Source organism: Tursiops truncatus, chromosome 7, assembly GCF_011762595.2.
Source record: "Tursiops truncatus isolate mTurTru1 chromosome 7, mTurTru1.mat.Y, whole genome shotgun sequence".
NCBI lineage: Eukaryota > Metazoa > Chordata > Mammalia > Artiodactyla > Delphinidae > Tursiops > Tursiops truncatus.
In genome coordinates this window covers 47,169,631-47,195,042 of record NC_047040.1, presented here as the reverse complement: position 1 = coordinate 47,195,042, position 25,412 = coordinate 47,169,631, and the positions used below count along the sequence as shown (strand labels likewise).

At 38.9% G+C, this 25,412-nt stretch overlaps 1 long non-coding RNA gene across 1 annotated transcript in view; it reads right to left on the bottom strand.

Annotated features, from left to right (window-relative positions):
- The window catches only part of LOC141279161 (uncharacterized), a 342,510-nt gene extending 325,398 nt beyond the window's left edge, over window positions 1–17,112 (bottom strand). Inside the window, exon 1 of the long non-coding RNA XR_012333039.1 lies at window positions 16,995–17,112. This is a non-coding gene — a long non-coding RNA (uncharacterized lncRNA). The remainder of the gene's footprint in view (window positions 1–16,994) is intronic.
- Window positions 17,113–25,412: the final 8,300 nt, after the last annotated feature.

The following is a 25,412-nucleotide window of genomic DNA, read 5'->3' as shown; positions in this document are numbered from 1 at the left end:
AGCCTAAATAAATAAATAATATTTTTAAAAAAAAAGAGTCAGCTCTACCACTCTGTGACACTGAGCAAGACACTTAACTTCTCTGGGCCTCAGTTTACCCAATGATCATCTGTTTAATGGGCATAATAATACCTGGGCTACCTAATTAAAAATATTAGTATGAGAGGCAAATGAAATTATGTCTCAAAGCACTTTGTAAAACATGAGACTATATGATTTTTATTCCATATGAATTTGGAAAAGAACTCAAAAAGCATTCCTAGATAATTTTTCCCAAAAAAACAAAAAGGAAATGAGAAAACTGGGTTGGCTTCACTTTCAAAATGGAGGTACAGCTTGGCTTCCCGTTCCCACCCCCCACCTCCAACTTTTTATCTTTGTATTTTCAATGTCATAAAATATTTCCAAATGTTCCTATAATGTTGTTTTCTGAGACAGTGTCACTTTCTCTGGGACATCTTTTCATTACAACCACTTTCCTCATTTATGGTGATAAGTTTACCTTTACCACGTTCCTCTGGCTGCGTATCTAGAGTCTCTCCAGTGGAACACTGTTAACATTCCCACAGTCAGCTTTTACTTCTATAATGTCATTTACGTTCAACTGGAATTTCATGTCAAACATTATCACCTTCTGTTTCTTTGCTCCACTTTCATCTTGATTAGCCAATTTCCTCCTTCAAATATCTATTTGTGTGTAAAATGTCACCTTGATTTACCAATGGGTTACAAAGAGGCTACACAACTTCACACTTTGCATGAATCAAATAACATGCACACTGACCAATCACCAACAGACTTTGAAAGAAGAGACATGATTGGTCACTTTATCATAATATTCATCTATTATTTATGTAGTAATTTGTGGACTGAAGAGGTAACAGTGAAATCTGTATTTTATGTATCTAATATACTACAGTAACTGAAATTTGAGCTGTGTTGTTGGGAAACTGGTATCATTTAACTAAACCATGGTAATTAAAGATCATGTACATTGGAATTATGTAAAACAAGAACTTCCTTATTGAAATAAGTGTTAAATTTCAATTATTTTGAATACTTCTGTGTGTCTACCTTGAATATAAAAAAAATTTTACTTACACTTACAAAGGTTTTTACTTTTGAAAGTGTTTTCACATGTATTAACTCTTAATGATTTTTCGCAAATCATAAAATTTAAAACTAGAAGGAAACCTCTACTGTATTAGTAAGATAGGTTTATTGTTTAATAATAACCTCAAATTTTCAGTGGCTCAATACAATAAAAGTTTTATTTCTTACTTAGACAGTTGCCAAATGTGAGACAGCAAAAGTAGTTCTGGTCCATGCAGTCATTCAGGGTCCCAGGATTATTCTGTCATGTGACCTGCCCTGTACAGTGCCTTATAGTTGTCTCCATTCAGCAGACAGATAAAGAGACATTTGCCTGTGGGAATTTTTATGGGCCAGGACTGGAAATTATATACATCACTTATATCAGATTTCACTGGCCATAATTCAGTCACATGGGCACCTGTAAATGCAAAGGAGGCTGCGTGTCCAATAGGAAAAGGGAATCTGTTAAACAACTATCCAGTTCATGTCCCAGGAATTTTCTAATCTGTACGTTTTAATTTAAATAAAAGGCTTTTGGAGTCCAGGGAAATAAAGGTCACACAGTGAGTGACAGTCAGCCTGGGACCGGAATTTACATGATCTGACAGCCATTTCAGTTCTCCTGCCTTTCTATCAAATGACAACAATTTGCTCTCACATCTATTCTATTTTCATCATTGCTTATTTGCCCTTTAATTGAATTCATTTTAAATTCAAATACTAAAATGGATTGAAAGACAAAAAAATTAAGCTGCTGGTAAATTATACAACTGAAAATTACCTCAAAGTCAAGTTTATTAGGGGTTCAGATGAATACCAAGTAAACTATAAGTTCATAAACATATAAATTGTTTTAAACTATCTCCCTTAAATGAGACATGATAGATGAATTGTATTTAATTGTACGTGCAAAGATAACTCAGTCATGAAAAACTTAGCCCTCAGTGTTGACTCTTGTATGCCACTGCTACACATTTTCTTATTTCCTCCTGAACATCAGACTTTCTGAATTAAACAAATATATCTATACCTTGTGATTACAATTCAACAATTAAAACCTTGGAATTTAAAGAAGTATCATTTATGTTAGAGCATGAAGAGTTGTTCGCCTTTCCAAATAACTAGAGAAAAGAGGTTCCCCACAGTTCACATGCTGTTTATGCAGGTAATATTGTGTAATTCATCACTAGATAAAACATGACAGGCAAGTTCAAAGAAAGCAATGGCATTTTAACTTTTGCGCCTGATGAAGCACATGTAACAGCAGAACATTCTGCCTATTAGTATTTCATGGTATTAGAGCATGAACTTTCTCTCACCTCAGGCCCAAGTTAACTTTACTATTAACAATGGCAGTATTATCCTTGAACTGTTTTATCTTCCCATATCACCTAAATAAATAAATCTACCTTACATTTTGTTCTACTACTTTTGCTTAAATACTCATCATTATTTACCATTATTTTCTTTCCTTTTGCAATTTATTTTCCCATTCTTAGACCTCATAACACATGGTAGGTATGGTCTATGCTCTACTTAAGGAGGACTAGGTCCTTCTGTCACACTGAAAATTTGCCTTGTCCTAATTAAATAGATAGATTTCTAACTCAATGAAGTTAAATGTTCATAATACAAATACAAATTATCTACACTGTGCTCCAAATTTACCATATACACAAAGTGTCCTTATTCACAACTCACATCATCCAGAAAGGTAACTAAAGATGAAATAACCCTAATCTCCAGGAAGTTAGAATTTGATAGAAAAATCTCACCCTGAATCCACCCTCCTGTAGAATCTAACGAGGATTTTCAATGTAAAACCTCACATTTCCTCATTATTTGCCATTACTTGGAGCCCAACCCAGTATAATATGTGGCTTTGTTTCACCAACACCTTACATATCAAAAAGGGCATAAATACCTGAAATGACCTTGAATTCTAGAGAAGTCCAGAAACATAAATTATTAGACAAAGACTATTTAGAAAACTTGGAAGTAATATCATGATTGTAAAAATATATTACATAGATAGGTTCAAGTTCAAATAATATTTTAGAGATAAGTAGGTATAATCATCAAAGGAAGAATTCCTTTGTACCAAAACCAGAACCAAAGAACAAAGACACCAGAATAAAATAGATTGGTCAATTTAACACTAATTGGTGTCTGTAGGATAAACTTAAGTAGCTTGGGCTTTGTTTGTTTGTTTGCTGTGTACAATTAAGACTACAAATGCATAATACTGTTTCCATGTATTGGAAGCAAACCAACCAGGATTAGAAAGTACTATACAGTTACCAAGCAAGGTAGTCTGGGACCCCAAACCTCTTCCCATAGTATACTGACATAATAGTAGTAGTATAATAAAGTAGATGCCCAAGCCTAATAATGGCATAAAATAAGTAGCTCTTTGAGGACTATCCAGGAAGTGGCACATATTGTTCCTAGGGCAGAAATGGTGGGAAACTTTGTGGAGACAAAAGAAGGAACAATGAAGGGGGTTAGATCTGTATTTGTAAAAGTATGAAAACCCTGGCATGCTTACTTAGAACATTTCAGGGTTGCAGACCTTTCAGTGCTGCCACTGAGCCAGTAGCCAGCCAGTGTGAATAAATCAGTATTATCTGATTTCCTGTTGCTTCTCTTCCTCTACTCTTCTGCCTACTTGCACCTGTGCAAATTCTTAGACTAAGAATCAGAGGAGGTAACTCTCTGAGTACTTGGGAATAGGATTGGCTTTGTGGCAATCCTGACAGTCAACTAACTTTTCTCGTGTCTCTTATAGCTGCCAAAGAAAGGTGAGATTGCCTAGATTAAGAAAAGGAGATGGGGCAGTCAATAAAAGAGTATAAGGATAGGACACAAGTCATAATGACATTGAGTGTGAGCTAAGAACTAGCGTAGACACTGAGAGGAAGTAATGGCCAGCAGAAACTTCCTCAGGAAAACTGTACATTAGATAAAAACTGTAAATTAGTTTATCTCAAATATTATACATGATTATTATGCTTATTATAGTCGGGAAAAAATCCAATTTTCAGTGCCTGAATTAACAGTAAGTACATAGAGACCTGCTTTTTAACCAAGAATTTGTCCCCAAATAGCTAAGTTATCTTGAGAAAAACTGTGCAAATTAAGTCCCTCTGGATCTTAATTTTCTTATCTTGAAAACAGTCATTTTTATTAGACTATCTCTTCTAACATGAACATTCTACAACTACACTAAAATTAAGTACATCAAATTTTCACCAGTAAAAGAAATTCAAGGTTAAGTTCACAAGTTCTCCATTTTTAGCCTCTGGCTTTGGATGACATTAGGCACTCTAATATCACAACCACTACGACATTACATGCTGCTTTTTTTTGGTCTTCCTTTCCCATATTTCTTCCTTCTTAATTGTTTTCTTGCCAAGGTGTCCAACATCACATGATTTAACACCTGGCCGTCACTGAAGATTAATGTACTGGTCAGCATATGAATTGCTAGGTAGCCTATGAATCTTTTCTAAATCTGGTCTGAATCCAAGATTTTTGGAAATGGCAGAGGGCCAAAAGTCTAACATACTACAAGCTATGGAATACAGAAAAAGTTATCTTGTCTCAAAGATTAAAAGGAGAAAACCAATATATCTTGGATAGCAATTTCAGGAAGTTATATATATTCCTATATCAAATAATTGTAAATGTTTACCTTTTTCCATGCACACGAACATACACACACACACACACTCACATTCACACTCACTCACAGGCTTCTGCCTACTCTATATTCTCTAGCAAATCCAAACACAATCTTCCCTCCAGAATCTTTTCAATCTAAGACAAAAAATATTACATGGAGGAAAAAGCCTGCTAAGGCAATTAACAAAAAGTATTTGTAATCTGCATGCAACCTCTTATAGGTTCCTCAGAAATAAATCCATATGAATACATTCAGTAATTCCAGAAAACATCCATCCCACCCTTAATTTTCCTACCCTTTAATAATAAGGCTCTGAAGGTAAATGAAAAGTTTAAACCACAATTTAAAATAAAAAGACAAATAAATGAAATTGCAGGATCTAGACGACCAATTTTCTATGCCTCTGATGTCAGGCACAATAATAGCTTCATTCCCCTGAAACCATACAGAAAGCATTTCTATTTAAGACATACATGAAAAAGGAATATAATGGGGCTTCCCTGGTGGCGCAGTGGTTGAGAGTCCGCCTGCCGATGCAGGGGAGACGGGTTCATGCCCCGGTCCGGGAAGATCCCACATGCCGCGGAGGGGTTAGGCCCGTGAGCCATGGCCGCTGAGCCTGCGCGTCCGGAGCCTGTGCTCCACAACGCGAGAGGCCACAACAGTGAGAGGCCCGCGTACCGCAAAAAAAAAAAAAAAAAAAAAAGGTACTGAGCCAGACATTAGCCTTCCAACAAATATGATACTTTTCAAGCATAAAATAAATTCAACTGGACTTCTGCTACTAATGACAGAATAAGCTAAAACCAGACTCACACAGAGTGTGTGTGTGTGTGTGTGTGTGTGTGTGTGTGTGTAAAAAATACAAAAACAGCTATCTGAAGATATTTTTATATTTGTCATACCCAATACAAGATGGCAAGGTTCTTGAAGGCACAGTATTAAATTATCTTCTTATACTCTGAATTAATTACTATAATGTTTACTATAGTTACTGTGCAATATATATTTGTTGATGTGAACACTCTGTGCTCAATAAATACAAGAGTGGTTAATTGTAACCAATTAGCAGAGCTACAGAAATGTCTTTTCCCTAGTCAGATCCTACACATTGACTATTGTTTACCGGTTTTTTTCAAGAGGCACAGGTCTATCGGCATGGTCTGATACCTCACACTGGACAAAAGCATAGCAGAATTATATTTTTCAGTATCTTTCCTTCCACCACAAATATGGCAACACTTACTAATACGAAGTGCACTGTCCCCTTACAGTGTTCAGGATTCTTCCTGGCTAACCCTCCCAGATTTAAGGGGAAATAAGGAAAATGTTAATAGCATAGAAAAAAACCTGAAAATTATCCCAGAATCATCTCAACTCTTAAAACAACAAAATTCTGACAAATAGAAGAAATAATTAAAGATTTACTTATCTTCTTTTTTCTGAGGGGCCAAGCACAAGATGACAGGTCAGTCCTTAGAGCAGCCTGACACACAACAGGAATGTTTTGAGGGCATTCTTTTTTTTTTTTTTAATTTATTTATTTATTTATTTTTGGCTGTGTTGGGTCCTCGTTTCTGTGCGAGGGCTCTCTCTAGTTGTGGCAAGCGGGGGCCACTCATTTTCCTCTCCCGTTGCGGAGCACAGGCTCCAGACGTGCAGGCTCAGCGGCCATGCCTCACGGACCCAGCCGCTCCGCGGCATGTGGGATCCTCCCGGACAGGGGCACAAACCCGTGTCCCCTGCATCGGCAGGCGGACTCTCAACCACTGCGCCACCAGGGAAGCCCTTGAGGGCATTCTTTACAACATCAATGAGTATCATTGTCTGAGGTCTATGGGTGCAAGTTCTCTTAGGTTTCAATATAAGAAATAACAAAAACTATCACGAAGCTGTCTTGAATCTCAAAAGAGATATTATACATTAAAGTATTCAGCACACTCTCCAGCATATGAGGACTCTGTAACCGGTACTATCACTACAATTATTACTATATTCCTAAATAACTGGGACTTCCCTGGTGGCGCAGTAGTTAAGAATCCTCCTGCCAGTGCAGGGGACAAGGGTTCCAGCCCTAGTCTGGGAAGATCCCACTTGCCGCGGAGCAACTAAGCCCCCATGCCACAACTACTGAGCCTGCGTGCCTAGAGCCCGTGCTCCACAACAAGAGAAGCCACTGCAATGAGAAGCCCACGCACTGCAATGAAGAGAGTAGCCCCCGCTCACAGCAACTAGAGAAAGCTTGTGCAGCAACAAAGATCCAACGCAGACAAAAATAAATTTATTTAAAAAAAAACAAAATAACTGCTTCATTCATAGCTATAAACACATAACTCATATGATCTGTTCACAGCTAATAGAAAATGAAAAATCTAGTATTTAACCCAGACACTTACTGACTTCCTACTATGTCCCAGACTCCTCCTCTTTCCACAGAGTAATTTTACTAATATGTGGTCAATACCTTTTGATCACAAGACAGAAAATATTTCAAGTGATCTTGTAGCCACAGGATGATGAAGTTTAAAGCCTTTGGGGAACCACACCTCAATAGCAATAGTCACCCTTCATGAACATGGATCAGGGTTAACAAGTTTATGCTTTTTGTGTGACTGTTTTGTTTGTGTTTCCTGGTTTGTTGTTGTTCTTGTTTGGTGGATGGTTCTGTAGTTAGACTATCATGAGGTACGAGAAGCTTTAGTGAAGGCACAAAGGACTTATACCCAAGAGTAGTCAACATAGAGAGATTAACCAGTTCAGAGAGGTTAATATCTTCTTTTGGTTTGTTACTGTAAGATCAGCAAATTGCATAAAGGAGTGAACTGGGAAAGAAACTTCCCAGTCCCTACCACTAGTATCTAGAGTGTGAAAGATAAAAACAAAACTGTTGTGGTAATGAGCAAATAATGCCAAATTTAAAAAGCATGTGGTAATAAAAGTAATGAACAAATAAGGCGGAAGCAACCTGGGAACTAGCAGATGCAGTGTATGATATAGGAGGCCACTGGGGAGCAAATGTTGCCCCAAGAAAGAAAATGGCTTTAAGATCTTAGAGAGCAGGGACATAAAGGGTTTATTTTATTTCAATAAACATATATTAAAACAGTGGTAGATGATAAGAATACATCTATGGAGAAAAGAAGAAGACTATTTTTTGTTTATTGCTTTGCCATGTAGCAAAAAATCATTAATGAATATTTATGGATGAATCCCCTTTAATAAGCAGAGTGACAAATATAGAGAACAGAAAAGCCACGCCTACCTGAACTACCACTGCTACTGCTGTCAAAGCACACTGACCATATGTTATTAATAAAAATATCCTTTTTCCCTTGGATATACTGAATATAACATTCTGCATGTGGGTAAAATCACCAACTCATTCAAGACAATTAAGTTAACCTGGTTCTGGAAAGCATCTGAGGCTGTTAGAAATTGTGTCATTCATAAAACTTAACCAATCAGGTGTATGAAAAGATGCTCCAATCACCAATCATCAGGGTAATGCTAGTCAAAACCACAGTGAAATATCACCTCACACCTGTTAGAATGGCTATTATCAAAAAGACAACAGATAACAAGTATTGGCATGGATGTGGAGAGAAGGGAGCCGTGTACATTGTTGGAGGGAATGTAAATTGGTACAGCCACTATAGAAAACAGTATGGAGGTTCCCCAAAAAACTTAAAAATAGAATTACCATACAATCCAGCAATCTCACTTCTGAGATATATCCAAAGCAAAAGAACTCAGTATCCTGAAGAGATTAATGCACTCCCATGTGCATTGCAGCATTATTCACAATACCCAAGATATATATGGAAACAACCTAAATGTTTCCATACACACTCTGGACTATATATATATATATATATATATATATCCACATACACAATGGAATATTATTTAGCCTTTAAAAAGAAGGAAATCCTTCCATTTGTGACAACATGGATGAACCTGGAGGACATTATGCTAAGTGAAATAAACTAGACACAGAAAGACAAATACTGCATGGTCTCACATATAAAGAATCTAAAAACGTTGAATTCATAAAAGCAGAAAGTAGAACTGTGGTTGCCAGGGGCTGGGGCAGTGGGGAAAATGGGGGAGATGTTGGTTGAAGGATATAAATTTTAATTTATCCATGATTAATAAGTCACGGAGATCTAATGTACAACATGGTGACTACAGTTAGTAATACCGTACCGTAGACTTGAAATTCGCTAAAAGAGTGGATCTTGTAGTCTCACCAAAAAAAAAAGAAAAAAAAGTAACTATGCGAGTATGTGAGGTGATGGACATGTTAACTAACTTGACTGTGGTAATCATTTCACACAATGTATACCTATATCAAAACACCGTGTTGTATATTTTAAATACATACAATTTTTATTTGTAAATTTTAACTAAATAAAACTTGAAAATGTTTTAAAAGAGGTATTCCTTTGAAATTGAAAGGTTTTAATATCAGAGTTATGATGTAGAATAACAGGATGAAAGTTAATCAAGAAACTCATAATACAGTTTTCCTTCTTTTTTATTTACAAGGAAGTATTATACTTCACCTTTGAATATATTATCACTACTATTAAAAGCCTTAGTATGGGGCTTCCCTGGTGGCGCAGTGGTTGAGAGTCCGCCTGCCGATGCAGGGGACACGGGTTCGTGCCCCAGTCCGGGAAGATCCCACATGCCGCGGAGCAGCTGGGCCCGTGAGCCATGGCCGCTGAGCCTGAGCGTCCGGAGCCTGTGCTCCGCAACGGGAGAGGCCACAGCAGTGAGAGGCCCGCATACCGCAAAATAAATAAATAAATAAATAAGCCTTAGTATGAACTTTTAAAAGCAGTAACGCATCTTCTCATACTTTTATAATCGAGAATAGAAACAATTATTTTAGAAAAAGAACCTTACATATTTCTAGTAGTAATGCTATATCATAATTATCAACATACTTAGAAACTTGCAATCAGATTTTATTTAGAAATGTCTCTGTTATAGTTGTTAATGCTTAGATTCCCCCAGACTCCAGTTATGCTTCTATAGTGCTGTGGTTACAGAACAGAATATCTGTCTAAATTTAGGAAGCTCTTTTAAGGTAAAGAATCATTAACATTTTCAAGTGTCAAGTTGTTAACTTGCCGACTTTTATTTACAACTAACATTTGAATGGCAACTGGATATAGTAGGTACAGGAGATCTATATTTCTCATTGCAAACTCCCATTAATACTGTGAACTTGAACAGACCACGGTGCTTTCCTGGTCTTCAGTTTTCTTATTGGTAAAATGAGATGATTTGAACTGAATTCTAGGATCACTTCCAAGTAGAAAATGCTTTGAAATCAAAGAGCTACAGCCTAGAACGTTCTTCTCTAATTTGAAGGTGAAATAATGACACTAATTGAGACAAATTAAAAGTGAGACAATGACACTAATTGCAGGAGAAACAGGACCACAAGATGTGGCCTGTTTATTGCTTTTACTGGGGACCAATTTAGCATATAATCTTTACTGCCAAAGACAGATGCTGAATGGCAATTTGTCCAAGTTGCATTAATAGGTAATTTCTTGGGACAGTGAGTTTTCCCCAGTGATATCTCTGAAGTTTTTCTGCATGCCAAAATCTGAAATGACCTTTCTTTTTTCCCTCAAAAAGTAGCTGAAAAGTAGGAAGATCAAAGTTTAAATGTCTCTGCTGTTATCACCAGGGCCAAGTCAAACTCAGACCACCACAGACATTTATCTTCCACTTGTGGGGTCCAATTATAACTGTTTGAAAAATTAAATTCAAGAAATGCAGAGTTAGGGGCTCCCCTGGTGGCGCAGTGGTTGAGAGTCCGCCTGCCGATGCAGGGGACACAGGTTCGTGCCCCGGTCCGGGAAGATCCCACATGCAGCGGAGCGGCTAGGCCCGTGAGCCATGGCCGCTGAGCCTGCGCGTCCGGAGCCTGTGCTCCGCAACGGGAGAGGCCACAACAGTGAGAGGCCCGCATACCGCAAAAAAAAAAAAAAAAAAAGAAAGAAATGCATAGTCAGTATATATATTACTGTTCAGATTATGTCTAATTCTAAAAATAAATATTTATGTCTTATGGGTATGATTCATCTACTTTATGAGAAAAATCTGGTAAACTTGAAATGTATCCATTTAGAATGATGAAATAAATGGTTTGTTAGCAGAAATTGCTCCTCAAATAAATATTCGACTTTTTTAATAATTCTTTGCACAATAGGATTCTGTAACTTTTTGTCATGTGAGAGGTGATGGCCAAGCACAAAAATGTGGGAGCCCTGAGTGTATATGTATGGAAGTCATTTCTACTAAGTTTCTCCACCCAAACAACCTGTGACATGTAAAATCATTTTTCAATAAAATGTAGTTTGGAGCAGTGATTTTTAATTTATCCTTTCAGTGAAAACTGCTCTATAAAGACTTTTGTCCTTCTATTTTAATTCCTAACTATTTTGAATGTTGAATTAAAAAACACCATGATTTTGATAATGTAATTGAGATATAGTCACTATCATTTTCTCCAACTCTACTGCTATCATAGTTCTTGGTGATTTTCAGATATTTAATCTTGATGATTTTCAATATATTTTCATATATTTCAATATTCATGCAGTTCCTTGACCTCTACTCTTTCAGTAACTTTGATCTCCACCCTTCTTAAGTCACACGCTGCCCTAAACTGCATTCCTTTCACAATCTCAAGTTGAAACATTATTCTCTTTTATCACCACCCCCATTACATGTTTCTCCATTCCCTCTGGTACCAGATTTTCAATATTTCTTCTACTCACTGAAAACCACAAACTTGATTTTTTTCACAGTTTACTGTCCCCATTATATTCTAACCCCTTTCCTTACACACCTCAGATTCTGCAGTCCATCTTCACAATCTCATCTCAACCATTTTGCCCATTGTGATTAAATTCAACCCCATGTTTTCTTTGCACCTATATTCACACGGGTCCAAGTAACTGGAGAAAAACACATAACCATGCTGACTGGTCTCACTTTAAATTCAAGAGCATTAATCTCAATTAGGCCCTTTATTTTGCCCAAGCAATCATAGTATATTTTCCTACCTTATTAACTTTCCTTGTGAGTATTTCACAGCTTTTTCACTTTCCTCAAAACTTTAACACCTCCACCCTCAAATTATGACCTGGCTTCCATTTCATTGAGATATCTGAAGCAAACAGAATTCCCACAGGCTCCCATCACCACACCTATGCCCATAGTGCATCCCTGCCAAAATAGCCCACCTTCTCTCCAATCTTAGACTGACCTCTGCACTTGTGCCCTAGATCCCATTATCCTCCACCTACCCACTTCACTTCTAGGAACACTCCTCTCTTTAAGGCATCATCCCCTTCATTTGCACACAAATATGCAGTAATATATTCCATCTTACAAATAACTTCTTGTTACCACATATGACCTTTACTCTGCTCACCTTTATAGCAAAACTCATCAAAAAATTTACTGTACTAACGCTTTTTCTTCTGTTGAATGCCATCATTGAAACCAAGGCCTTAGTCACCACTACTTCACTTACGTGAGGACTTTCCTGACCACCCTATATGAAATCAAAATACAGCCTCCAACCCAGAAGCCCCAGCCCCCTCATGCATTTATTTTTCTTTATAGTACTTATCATCTGTTATATGACATACTTTTTTTTTTCTATTTTGTCATTCCTCATTAAATACAGGCTCTGTGAGTATAAGAATATTTGTTTGTTTGCTTGTTTGTTCATTCACTTCTCTAACACCTAAACAACACCTGGTATATAGTAGTAACTCAATAAATATTTGTGGAACAAAGAGACCATTTTACATAATTGAACATCAAAATCTGATCCAAAGAGTCTGTCATTATTAAAAAGCACAGAATCTCAAAGCATTAGAGCTAGAAAGAACTTTAGAAACTATCTACCAAAAATAAAATGTTTCCATTGTCTTCCAAGGATACCCCCATAGGCAAAGGGAACATGAGTTAGGACCAGGGAAGTGTAAGGCCTCAGTTACCACTCTGCTGCAAACACAAACAAAGCAGCCCTATTTTCTAATTTGTTTTCTCTTTTAGGCTTAGATATAATGCTTTAATAAATATTTTGAAGAAAAATCTGAAACCGAAAATCTTGTACTATAGATCAGGTGTAAATCCCCATTCAGACAAGGAGATTGAGTCCTGAAAAATGAGGTGAGTTAACCCAGGTCAAATTAGGAGAGTTTGAGAAAACAAAGGCTGGAATTCAAGGCTCCTCAATCTTTTACTTGAGCTCTCCCCACTCCAGGCCAAGGTTTCTCCATGCAGAGCTCTTCATTAGTGGCATAACTGAGTTCGATTTGCATTGCCTTTCCAAAAGGTCCAAATGTTACTTCAGATTTAAGTGATTACCATATTCTCGATTTCTTATAAAATTTTTGAAATTTCAAATTCAATAATTACTTTTGCAGAGTGCTGAAAATAATACACATATAGTCAAAGTTTTCATAACTTTTCATAAAGAAAACTAATTTATATTCCAATTGCTAAAGCAGCGCAGAGGGCTCGATTACAGTTTGCTATATTTAAGTATCTCCCCAAATAGATGATATAATCTAAATTTTCTGCACAGTATTTCTCAATTTCTCTTCACTACACAGTCCATGGAGCTGAACTGGTTTGTGATCGGAACAAATGAGAAAGAAAATGTATGACCCATGTGCATTCTACTAAGCTAACACAAGCCATGTGTTTCTGTGCTAGGTTTAGATTATCCACTGATTTGATGCACCAACTGTCCCATTTCTTGTAAATGGGTTTTCTTCTGTTCAGTGTTTAGTAAGCCCCTTGTCAACAAGATAACTCCCTAGGCTGAATAAAAATCCCCTTAGACCCTGACAGCCTTGGAGGATTATTTGCTCACTAGTGATTTTTAGAGGCCTCTGACAACTTCATTTCATATATTTTCCCAGAAGGTATATAACTAAATACCCTAAACACTTAAACATTTGCACTTTTAAAGTCTTGATGCTCAGAGAACAATGGGAATTCTACCAGGATTTTTGATGGCTATCTTGAAGATGGGATGGCTAATTTGTTTCTTCATTTATTACAAAGAAGATAAATTCAAGGCAGCAGTAATTCACTTGATCAAAAGAAGTTTTCAGCCCCAAAGGACTGTTTGTGGTTCCTATGACTGGTCCTGTAAGGAAAAAAAAATAGACCGAGGGCAAGGAGTTGTCCCAGCATGGGCTCCATGTACCATCTACATTTCCAAGATTCTATTTCTTGGTAGCTGAATGTTGAAAACTAAATAATGGACCATGTCTACAGCTTGCAATCATAGTCCATAAAATATTATTTATAACACAATAGAACTTATTGCTTTCTTACTTTAAATAGTCAGTGATCTTTGTATACTCAAAAGTATTTGCTATATAAATTCAGTATACTCAGACCTTGAAATCTATCTCTGTCACCAATTAGCAGTATGACTTTGATCTTGGCCTCATAGGTATATGAAGATTAAATGGGATAATATATTCAAGGTACCCAGTACAATGAATGGCACATAATAGTCTGTCAACCAGTGTTAATTTCCTTCCTTCCTCCTTTCTCCCTTTTCAAGCACATACAACCTTATTACATATAATGCCATAATTTCAGTCACTCATTTATTTTTAAAAGTATTACGTATATACTACGGATCAGTTTTTCTGCATTGCACTGGGCAACAGAGCTGTACAGAAACCCTGCAAAGCCCCTGTCTCATGGAATTTACACTTTGGTGAGAGATAACAGAACAGCAGTGTTTTACCTTAAATGGTAAAACAGTCAAGAAAGGCTTCTCTAGAGAGTTGAAACAAAAAGTCATGTGAAATTCTGGAAAGGATTTTTTGAAACAAAGAATGGCTAATGCATAAACTGGAAGAGCACATGGGTGCGTTGGAACTTAACACTAAGTGGGGTAGCGTAGCCAAAATTCCTGATGGAAGACAGAGACTTAGATGATACTCTCTTATTCATAAAATGATGCTGATAAAAGCTGCTTCCAAAACACTGGCTGACCCTATGGCTTCTGTGACACTGATCTTAGGAGGAAGAGGATGAGGATAGACTGTTGACTACTGATGAGTCAAGCCACCTACAGGTTGGGTGACCAACATACAATATCCTCAATGTGACAAAAAAGGAGCCCCAACCTGTTAATAAAATAATCTTCGGGACCAAGGAGCCAGGAAGAAACATTTGCAAACCACTCTACGTTAAAGGAAAAAACACATCGGAGAAAAAGACAAAAAAAAAAAAGTCTTTTAAAACCTTCTATCACCTCTCTCTCACTTGTTCACTTGTTTGCTCTAGGGAAGGTGTGTTACCATGTTGTGAGAAGCCCTTGTGGAAAGGCCACATGGTGAGGAATTAAGTCCTCCTGACAACAGCCATATGAGGGAACCTTCTTGGAAGCAGATCCACCAACCCCAGCCAAGCCTTCAGAGACTGCAGCCCCTGCCACCATCTTGAATACAGCTTCGTGAAATGCCCCAAGCAAGAACCACCCAGCTAGGCTTTTCCAGGATCACTGATCCTAAGAAATCATGACCAAAACTTCACCAGTCTTTCCAGCCACCACAGGACATCATCTTCTGCTAAAAATGTTTCCTCAAGGCTGTAAAAGCTCACACGTGAAGTGTGTTTATCATTTAGTGCAAAGGTCAGAGAAGGAACCTGCCGGCGTACAGGTGGGACAGTGAGCTCCTGGGAGAGAACAGTCTGGACTCTGGGGTAGGGGAAGATAACAGCACAATTTCTCCACTTCCAGAGTCACGTCTCTATCATAGAAACATAGTGCTGGCTGAATCAGAAACATTTCCATTCATCCTCAAAAATCTTCAATAGCCCAGATTAATGAGATTGACCTTCAGCATCCTAGATGACCTGCCTCAAGGCCCACTTCTAGCCTCACCTGACATCTCCTTCTTTCCCTCATGTTCGTTCCATCTGAACATGTCAAAGCCTGGCCCAAAAGGCTCAGTGATGAAAAGAAAGGTCAAGAACCACAGTCCCAGCCACACAGGGGATCTTGAGAGTCTTGAGAGAAATGATCATGTTCATCAAATCAGGCATTTCTCCCCCATCATTAAGTGCATTTCCCCCCTTGACTGCCTCCTTTAGGGGCTTCCAGTTTAGAAATACATACCCATGTCTTTCAACTTCTCACATCTATGTCACAGTTATAAGCTTTGTGAGAAAGTAACCTGAGCAAGTTACTCTGTCTCTCTGAGTTGTAAAGTTTCATCTGCAAAATGAGAACGACTTTTAAATAGCTAAACAACTCTTTCTCTTCCATCTGATTGATAGTCACTCAAATTAAATACAACTTTCCTTGGAAGCTATGACTTATTGAGAGCCATGCGCCACAGGACACTTTCCTTTATCTTATTATAATTCTCTAAGGTGGCCTCATTATCTCCATTTTAAATATCCCCCTTTTAAATTGAGCCTCAGAGCCCACACAGCTACTAAACAACTGAGGTAGTGTTTGAATCCACAACTTTATGTCCCTGTAACATCCTCAGAATGGAGACACAGGTGTTCCGACTTCAGTGCCCCTCACAAGAAGACCTCCTAGTAACCATCCATAGACAAGACACCATTATGAAAATCTCAGAAGCGTCAGGGGGAAGCTGAAGCACTCCCATGGACCACGGAGACCAAGAAGAGCCACACTGGAAGGGTAAGAGGAGCAGCTACACTTAGACCACATTGCAGATTCATAGGTCTGCCTAACTGCAGCGCATAGTCTCCAGTCCCACCCCTCTGGGACACACCTGGAAGCTGTGGAGCACAGCCTGCCACCCTGGCAGGGAGCCAAGCCACCAGCCAGGCCCAGCTGTCGAGCTTGGCTTCTGGCCCCACTTAACCAGGGAGCCTGAACAGTGCCCCTGAGCAGCCTGGGCGCCCCGCCTACAACCGCACCCAGCAGCGGTGCCCAGCACTGGGCCCCTGCCAGATGGCTGAACGCAGCCTGCAGCCTCGCTGGGATAGAGAACCCAGCTTGTGACCCCGCCCAATCCTGGAGCAAGGCCTGCGGCCGCACCTAACACTTAAGCCAGAACAAGGACCCAGCCTGCTGCGTGGAGAGCAGTCTCTAGCCCCACCCAGCTACAGAGGCACTACAGCGTCCCCGCTCACCAAAGGAGCACAGACAATGGCCCACCTGATTGCGAAGCCCCGCCTGTGGTTCTGCACAACTTTGGGAACCTTCTGCATTTCCACTTGATCTCACAGCACAGCTCTTGTGTCCGCCACCAACCGAGAAGCCGGCCCGTGACCCCGCCTGAACGCAGCGTCCCGCCATACGCGTCATCCAATCAAGGAGTACGCCTGACGCCTCGTCCAACCAGGAGTGAGCGCGGAGCCCCGAGCCCTGCCCAAAGGCAGAATCCAGCCCGTGGCCCCGCCCTGAAAGGGAACACGGCTTGCAACTTCTCTTGACGTGTTCGTGGAGCCCAGCTAGTGGCCCCAACCTGACCGGGGAGCCCACCCAGCAGCCCCACATACGTACAGAGCCTAGCTCGCAAGCTTACCCGGGGCCCAGCCAGTGGTATCCCCTCACCTCAGAGCAAGGGCAGTGTCCTCACCCAACAAGAAACCGAATAGCAGGCCCCACCTGCCTCCAGATGCTACCAATTGACTCATCCAGTACCCTACACTGAGCTGATTGTAGAAGGTCTGTCCTTGCTGAAGTGCACCTGTGAAGTCTGGAAGAAGGGACCACTTACTCAAATGCACAGATACCAAAGCAAGAATGCAAGGATACAAGGATCACAAAGAATCCGGTAACGCTCCAATAACTGACCCTAAAGAAATGGAATACTATGAGGTCCCTCAAAAATTAAAAATAGAACTACCATATAATCGGGCAGTCCCACTTCTGAGTATATATCTGAAAGAGATGAAATCACTATCTTGAACAGAAATCTGTACCCCATGTTCATTGCGGCATTGTTTACAGTAGCCAAGACATGGACACAACTTAAGTGCTCATCCTTCATATAAATATAAATTCATATAAATATTCCATTATTCATATATAATACATATATATTCCATTATATGCATATAATGGTATATTATTCAGCCATAAAAAAAGCAGGAAATCCTGCCATTTACATGGCAAATGATCCTGGAGGACATAAGCTAAGAAAATAAGCCAGTCACAGAAGAATAAATAGTGAATGATCCTCAGATTATGAGGAATCTAAAATTGTCACACTCATAAAAGCAGGTGGTTACGAGGGGCTGAGGGCAGGGAGAAATGGGAAAGTGTGAGTCAAAGGGTACAAAGTTTCAGTTATGCAGGGTGAATAAATTCTGGAAATCTACTGTACAACACAGGACCTATAGTTAACAATATTGAATTGTATACTTAAAATTTTTTCTAAGAAGGTAAATCTTAAGTGCTCTTATCACACAAAAAAAATAATTTTTAATAAAAGGGGATGAGGGGAGACCTCTGGAGGATGGATGAGTTCATGGCCTTGGTGATGGTTTCATCATCATATGATGAAACCATATCTTCACCAAGATATACATGGTGTATATCTCCAAACTCATCAAGTTGTACAGCCTGAAATTCAGGCTGTTTCCATCCTGGAAATCATCTCAACAGGCAGCTTCCTTGGTTACCAAGACAGAGAACAGATAAATTGAGCATCCTGAAGAAGTTCTTCAGTACTTTAGCCCAGCAATGACACACTTGACTTCCACTAATAGGCAGCTGGCCAGAATTTGTCACATGGCATGACCCAACTGCTAGGGCCTAGCAGGTGTGTTGGAGTACATGCTTGTTCAGTAAGTGTTACATGTTTCTGTGGTAGCAACTAACAAAATATTTGTTAGTTTGTCCACAATGTAAAATTGAACAATATTACAAAGGAAAATTAACCCAAAAAATCATGAGTTTTAATTCACTTCTTTTAGAGAAGGAGAGGTCAAGCAAAAAGAAACAATAGTATGTTATTTTCAGACATATGTAGTGAAATAAAGTTTTTAAAAATGCACAGAAATGCTGAATACTATCTTCAGGACAGTGTGGGTTCTCAAGAGGAAGTAATGGAACCAGAATTAAGAAAGACTACACAGAAGATTTCAACATTATCCATAATTTTATGAATTTTATGTTCAAGCTTCATACTGCATAGATGATACTAGTTACATTATTCTCCAATATTTTTGTATATTGAAATATTATGTAATTTTTTAAAGAATATATACATGTCTGTAATAGTTTTCTATGCTGTTCACAAACTTAATGGCTTAAAACAACATACATTTATTATCTCACAATTTCCATGGGTCAGGAGTCAGGGTATGACTTAGCTGCATAATCAGATTCTCAGAAGGCTGTAGTCAGGGTGTTGGCAAGGACTGGAGTCTCATCTGAGGCTTAGGATCCTCTTTTAGAGTCACTTGATTGTTAGGAGAATTCATTTCCTTGCATCTGTAGAACTCATGGTGGTTTGGTTCTTCAAGATTCAGCAGGAGAACTTCTGAATGCAGTCAGCTAAGGCAGAGTTGTGTACAATGTAACATAATTATCATCTTGCCATATAATGTAATCTAATCAAAGGAGTGACTACCCCCTCATATTCACAGGTCCTGCCCACACTCAAGATGAGGGGGATTATTCACAGCAAGTACACCAGGAGGCAGGAACCTTGGGAGCTGCCTCAGAACTCTACATAACACAGTACCTCAAGGCTCTTATAATCTGGTAGAAGACATAGACATAAGACCAACAGTTTAAAGAAATGTGAGATGAGCTATATTAGATGTGTATACCTGTTTGGGTCCCCCAAAAGGTGACCCAGATAGAAGGCCTTGAGTGCAGTCTATTTTGAACCAGGAAGCATAAGTGAGACAGCGAAAGTAGAAAGGCCAATATAAAAGGTGCATTAAAAAGCAGTTTAGGGGGACTTGCCTGGCAGTCCAGTGGTTAAGAGTTCATCTTCCAGTGCAGGGGGTGTGGGTTTGACTCCTGGTTGGGGAGCTAAAATCCCATATGCCTCGTGGCCAAAAAATCAAAACATAAAAAAAAAACCCACAGAAGCAATATTGTAACAAATTCAATAAAGACTTTAAAAATGGTCCACATCAAAAAAAAAAAAAAAAACCTAAAAGAATAAAAAAGCAGGTTAGGGACTTCCCTTGTGGTCCAGCGGTTAACTCTCCACACTCCCAATGCAGGAGGCGCAGGTTCGATCCCTGCTCAGGGAACTAGATCCCGCAGGCCAAAACCAACAGCCCCCATGCAGCAACTAAAAGATCCCTCTTGTCACAACTAAAAAAGATCCCACATGCTGCAACTAAGACCTAGTGCAGCCAAATAAATAAATATTTTTTTAAAAAAAGGAAAGCAGGGCTTCCCTGGTGGCACAGTGGTTGCGAGTCCACCTGCCAATGCAGGGGACACGGGTTCGTGCCCCGGTCTGGGAAGATCCCACATGCCGCGGAGCGCCTGGGCCCGTGAGCCATGGCTGCTGAGCCTGCGCATCCGGAGCCTGTGCTCCACAACGGGAAAGGCCACAACAGTGAGAGGCCTGCGTACCGAAAAAAAAAAAAGGAAAGCAGGTTATCACTATGGGCACTGGGGCTAAATCCCACTGTGGACCCGCTGACAACCATATGAAACATACTTCACAATTGCCCCACAAGTAGATGGAAAAGCTGAAGCACTGTATGCACTTGACATCTGTCTCCTATTGGCCAAGGCTCTCTCCCACTCTTCTGAGTTGCCACTGTGCCTGGCGAGCTTCATGTGGTGCCAGAGAAATCCCTCAGACATTGAAGCAGAGAAGTGAAGAGGTTTAAGATGCAAAGTGGTCAGTGTGCCAGAAACCCTCTACTCCAGGTGCGGGTAGCTCAAAGCTGAGGATGTAACAATATGGGAAAGGGCATTAAGAACATGTTACATCGTGTGTATTAGATAAAGTAGGGCTTGCTGTTGTAACAGATAAGTCCCCAAATCTCAGTGACTTAATACAATAAAATTTTATTTCTCACACAAAATTCAATCAATAGGACTGTAGGACTGAGTTAGGATGGAAGAGTGGCAGATGTATTCCTTCCGTCATTCAGGAACCCAGTTGACAGGCTCTGGCATTTCAATATACGGCTTTCAAAGATAACTTGTCTGTATAAGCAAAAAACTAAGACAAGAGAAGAAAGAAGAGCAGATTGTGTGGGAGAAATTTAAGTGTAAGGCTACATGGCCACACCAGAGCACAAGGGAGTTTGGATAATGTACTCTAGGTGAGTGCCCAGCAGGAAAAGAAAATGGATTGGTTGAACAGCTAACAATCTGCCACAGGTGCTCTGGAAAGCAATTAACTCAGCCTATAATGCTCAGAAAAGGCTTGAAGGCACAGAGCACCTTTGGGTTAAATATAGGAAGGTGTGATGGTTAACTTTATGTGTCAACTTGACTCGGCCAGGGGAGCTCAGATATTTGGTTAAACATTATTCTAGGTGTGTCAGAGTGTTTCGGATGAGATTGACATTTGAATCGGTAGACTAATTAAAGTAGATTGCCTCCCCAACGTGGGTGGGCCACATCCAATCCACTAAAGGCCTGAAGAGAATAAAAATGTGAAAAGAGAATTCTTTCTCTGCCTGATGGTCTTCAAGCTGGGACATGTTTTCTCCTACGTTTGGACCCCAGCTGGAACTTATACCATAGTTCTTCTGGTTCTCAGGTATTGGGACCCAGCCTAAAACTATACCACCAGCTCTCCTAGGTCTTCAGCTTGCTGACTGCAGGTCCCAGGACTTCTCAGCCTTCGTAACCACATGAGCCAATTTCTTACAATAAATCTCTTTATATGTATATTTCCTTTAGTTCTATTTCTCTGGAAAACCCAGACTAATACAGAGTGTAGAAATTTGTCATGGGATTAAGAAGGGATAATAGCATTCCAGGCACACAGCAAACAACATATACAGGGGAACAGAGAAGAACTCGGGCAGATTCAGAGAACTAAAGTAGATTTGTTTTGACAGGACCCAAAGTGGGTGTGGGTGCACCAAAGAAGAATCTGCAAATACAGGCAGGAACCTGACAGTAAGATTTCTCTTGACTTTACACGAAGAAGGCAATGAGGGGCTAGAGGATTATAAACGAAAGTATAAACTTATGAAAGGGGTTTTACAATATGACTTAGGCAACATCAAGAAAGATGTTTTGTAAGAGCAAAAGGATTTTCTGCTAAATACTGTTAAATATCAACTGTCTTGAGCTCCGTGATGTTAGACAAGGAAGGATTATGCAGTTAATCAAATGTGCATGGGCTGGATGTCAGACCTGAGTTTAATGTTATCTGGTAAATTCGTTATAAGAATTAGATAGTTTGTATGTAAAGCTGCCAGCACAATGTCTGACAAAGTAGTATGTGTTCAAAGGAAAAAAATAGCTCTTTTCTTTCTTCTCTGAACAACAAAATAAATAGAAAGCATGAGTTTATTTGAGAACCAGAGGAGGAGAAAATGAATTGGTTGAAGCTCTGCAGCCTGAAAACTATTTGATATTGCTAATACCCTTTGTGAACAATTGTACCCTGTGAAAGTAATAGCCAAGAAATTCTAAATTTGTAGCTTACAAACTCAAACTCTGAGCAATGCTAAACCTAAGTGCTTGCTGATATGTACTAATTGGGTTTGAGAAATGTGCAGCAAAATATTTAAAGACGGTAATAATACTGAGCCCCAATATTAATATTGAGAAACATTGACAATTTATAATAAATCGAAATCTTAAAATGAGCAAGAAAAATACTTTTGGGGCTTCCCTGGTGGCGCAGTGGTTGAGAGTCCACCTGCTGATGCAGGGGACACGGATTCGTGTCCCGGTCCGGGAAGATCCCACATGCCGCGGAGCGGCTGGGTCCGTGAGCCATGGCCGCTGAGCCTGCGCGTCGGGAGCTAGTGCTCCGCAACGGGAGGCCACAACAGTGAGAGGCCCGCGTACCGCAAAAAAAAAAAAAAAAAAAAACACTTTTGAATTAAAATTATTTGACTCTGCATGAATCAGCTGCCTAAGTATATTTCTTACATCCTATTCACTTTTTTAAATTAACATTTTTAAAATAAATTTATTTATTTTATTTATTTATTTTTGGCGGCGTTGGGTCTTCGTTGCTGTGAACGGGCTTTCACTAGTTACAGCGAGCGGGGGCTACTCTTTGTTCCAGCGTGCGGGCTTCTCACTGTGGTGGCTTCCCTTGTCGTGGAGCACAGGCTCTAGGTTCTCTGGCTTCAGTAGTTGTGGCACGTGGGCTCAGTAGTTGTGGCTCACGGGCTCTAGAGCCCAGGCTCAGTAGTTGTGGAGCACAGGTTTAGTTGCTCCACAGCATGTGGGATCTTCCCGGACCAGGGCTCGAACCCGTGTCCCCTGCACTGGCAGGCTGATTCTTAATCACTGCACCACCAGGGAAGTCCCCTATTCACTTTTTAATGAAATGTTTGTTAACAAGAAGTTTGAACTTCATAATTAGATACATAATATTCATGCCTTGTGATTCCCCACAGAAAACAATTTATTCTGTATGTTTAGTATTTTTAAACTCAGGCAATATATTTAAGAAAATTAATTTAAGGCATGACAGGCTGAAAGCATGAGCCAAAATTCCATACAATGAAAATCTGAAGAAGACAAATCTTATTTGGTAATTTGACCCAAATGAGTAAGAATTATTTGATTTAAAAAATAAAATAAAAGCTAAATTAAAGTTTTTTTTCTTAATGAAGTAGGGCTTTTTTTGTATAATTAAGAAGCTAATATACTTCTGTGTTACTATCATGTCACATCTTTATTTACTTTTACCGTGCTTATTTTAAAGTTTCCAATCCATAGAGCAATGGTTCTCAACATTGGCTGCACATTTAGAATCATCAGGGGAGCTTTTAAAAATACTTGTACTTAGGCTTCACCTCAGATCCACTGAAAAAGAATATTTGAGAGTGGACCCCACAGGAGAATTATTTTTTTAATTTATAGCTTTTCACACTATCACTATGCTGTTCAGACCTTCAGTATCATTTATCTAGACTGTGACCCACCCAAGAGGCCACCCAAGGTGTCTCATCACCATCCTTCTCCCTGTTGCCAAATTAAATGTCCTAAAATGTAAAATAAGCATTTTCAGAACTCTAATGGAAAACTGATGAACTCATAAAAGTGCTAACAAAAGATCAAGATGAAAAAAAAATTAATTACATGTGACTGAGTGAACTGATGAGGATGATTATAATTTTTGTGACTTTCTGTTTGAATTAAAAAAAAAAAATCCCACAGGACTCAGAGGCAAAAAATATACAAATCAATTTTCACTGCAAAGTAAAGGAGCTGTTACAGTGGAGGATTACTGGACTGAATGTCAATATTATGACATAGTATGAGTGTGTTTCGTGTTTGGTAATTGCAATCATCGTTGCTTTTGTTGTGGTCATCCATTTACAATGCTTGATGTCAGTCTATTCATCTTTTGGAAAAATAAAATACAGTGTGTGTGTGTGAAAAAAATAATAACGAAATACAATCAAAAAAATTTACTTGTCAAACTTGAACATGCATGTAAATCATGTGACAGTCTTGTTAATATGATCATACAATAAAGGCTCTAATTCAGTAGATCTTGGGTGAAGCTTGAGATTTTACATTTCTTTCAAGTTCCCAGATGGTGGTCATGCTACTGTGATCCAAAACAACCACACTTTGAGAATCATGTTCTAATTGTATTACCAAACAAATTGATTAATAGTTAAAATAAAATGTGTTTTTATTATTTACCACCCTAGTGTGAACATAATAACATTTTTAATGAAGCAGAGAAAAGTAACAGTACGTTCTTACAAGTATAAGAAGTTACACAGACCCAAATATATACACACGTACATATGCACATATGCAAATTAGCAGAGTTGCTAAAGTATTGCTCGCTGCAATACTTTAGATTCCTAAAGTATTTCAATTACTGATCGTGCTTCAGCACTTTCACTCTAGTCTTTTTTTTTTCAGATTTCATCCATAGCTCTAAGTTCTTTATTTTACTTCAACTTGAACTATAAAATTATTTTCAACCAATTAACAAATAAATATGTATTGATTGCCATTACTATATATTAAGACTTCCAGAGTCATGAAGAAACTACTGGTACCACTTTTTCATTTTTTTTTCTTTCTTAAATTTCTCCTAATTTCATTTGACATTGTACATTTAAAAAGTAGAATTTTTCTCCGGCTGTTTAGTGAGTATCCATGCTAGTTAATATGTTCAAGTAAAGATAGATTTTTTGAGGACTTGAAACTCTGGGACAGTTCACAGGACAAGTTTGATGTAAAGAGTGCTCTCCCCTTACGGACAGATACTGTAAGATATAATATTTCTCCCTGAGCAAGTTCAGGGTCATATATACTAAATATACCAAGGGTTGGCAAATAGCACTACAATACTTACTTATTAAAAATTATAATTTATGGTAGGTAGGGGAGAAAAGGAAGACGTATAGTTGGAAGATTAGAGAAATACATCTAACTTAAATCTTGCTTCCATAATTTTCCTAACCATCTATTACTGGA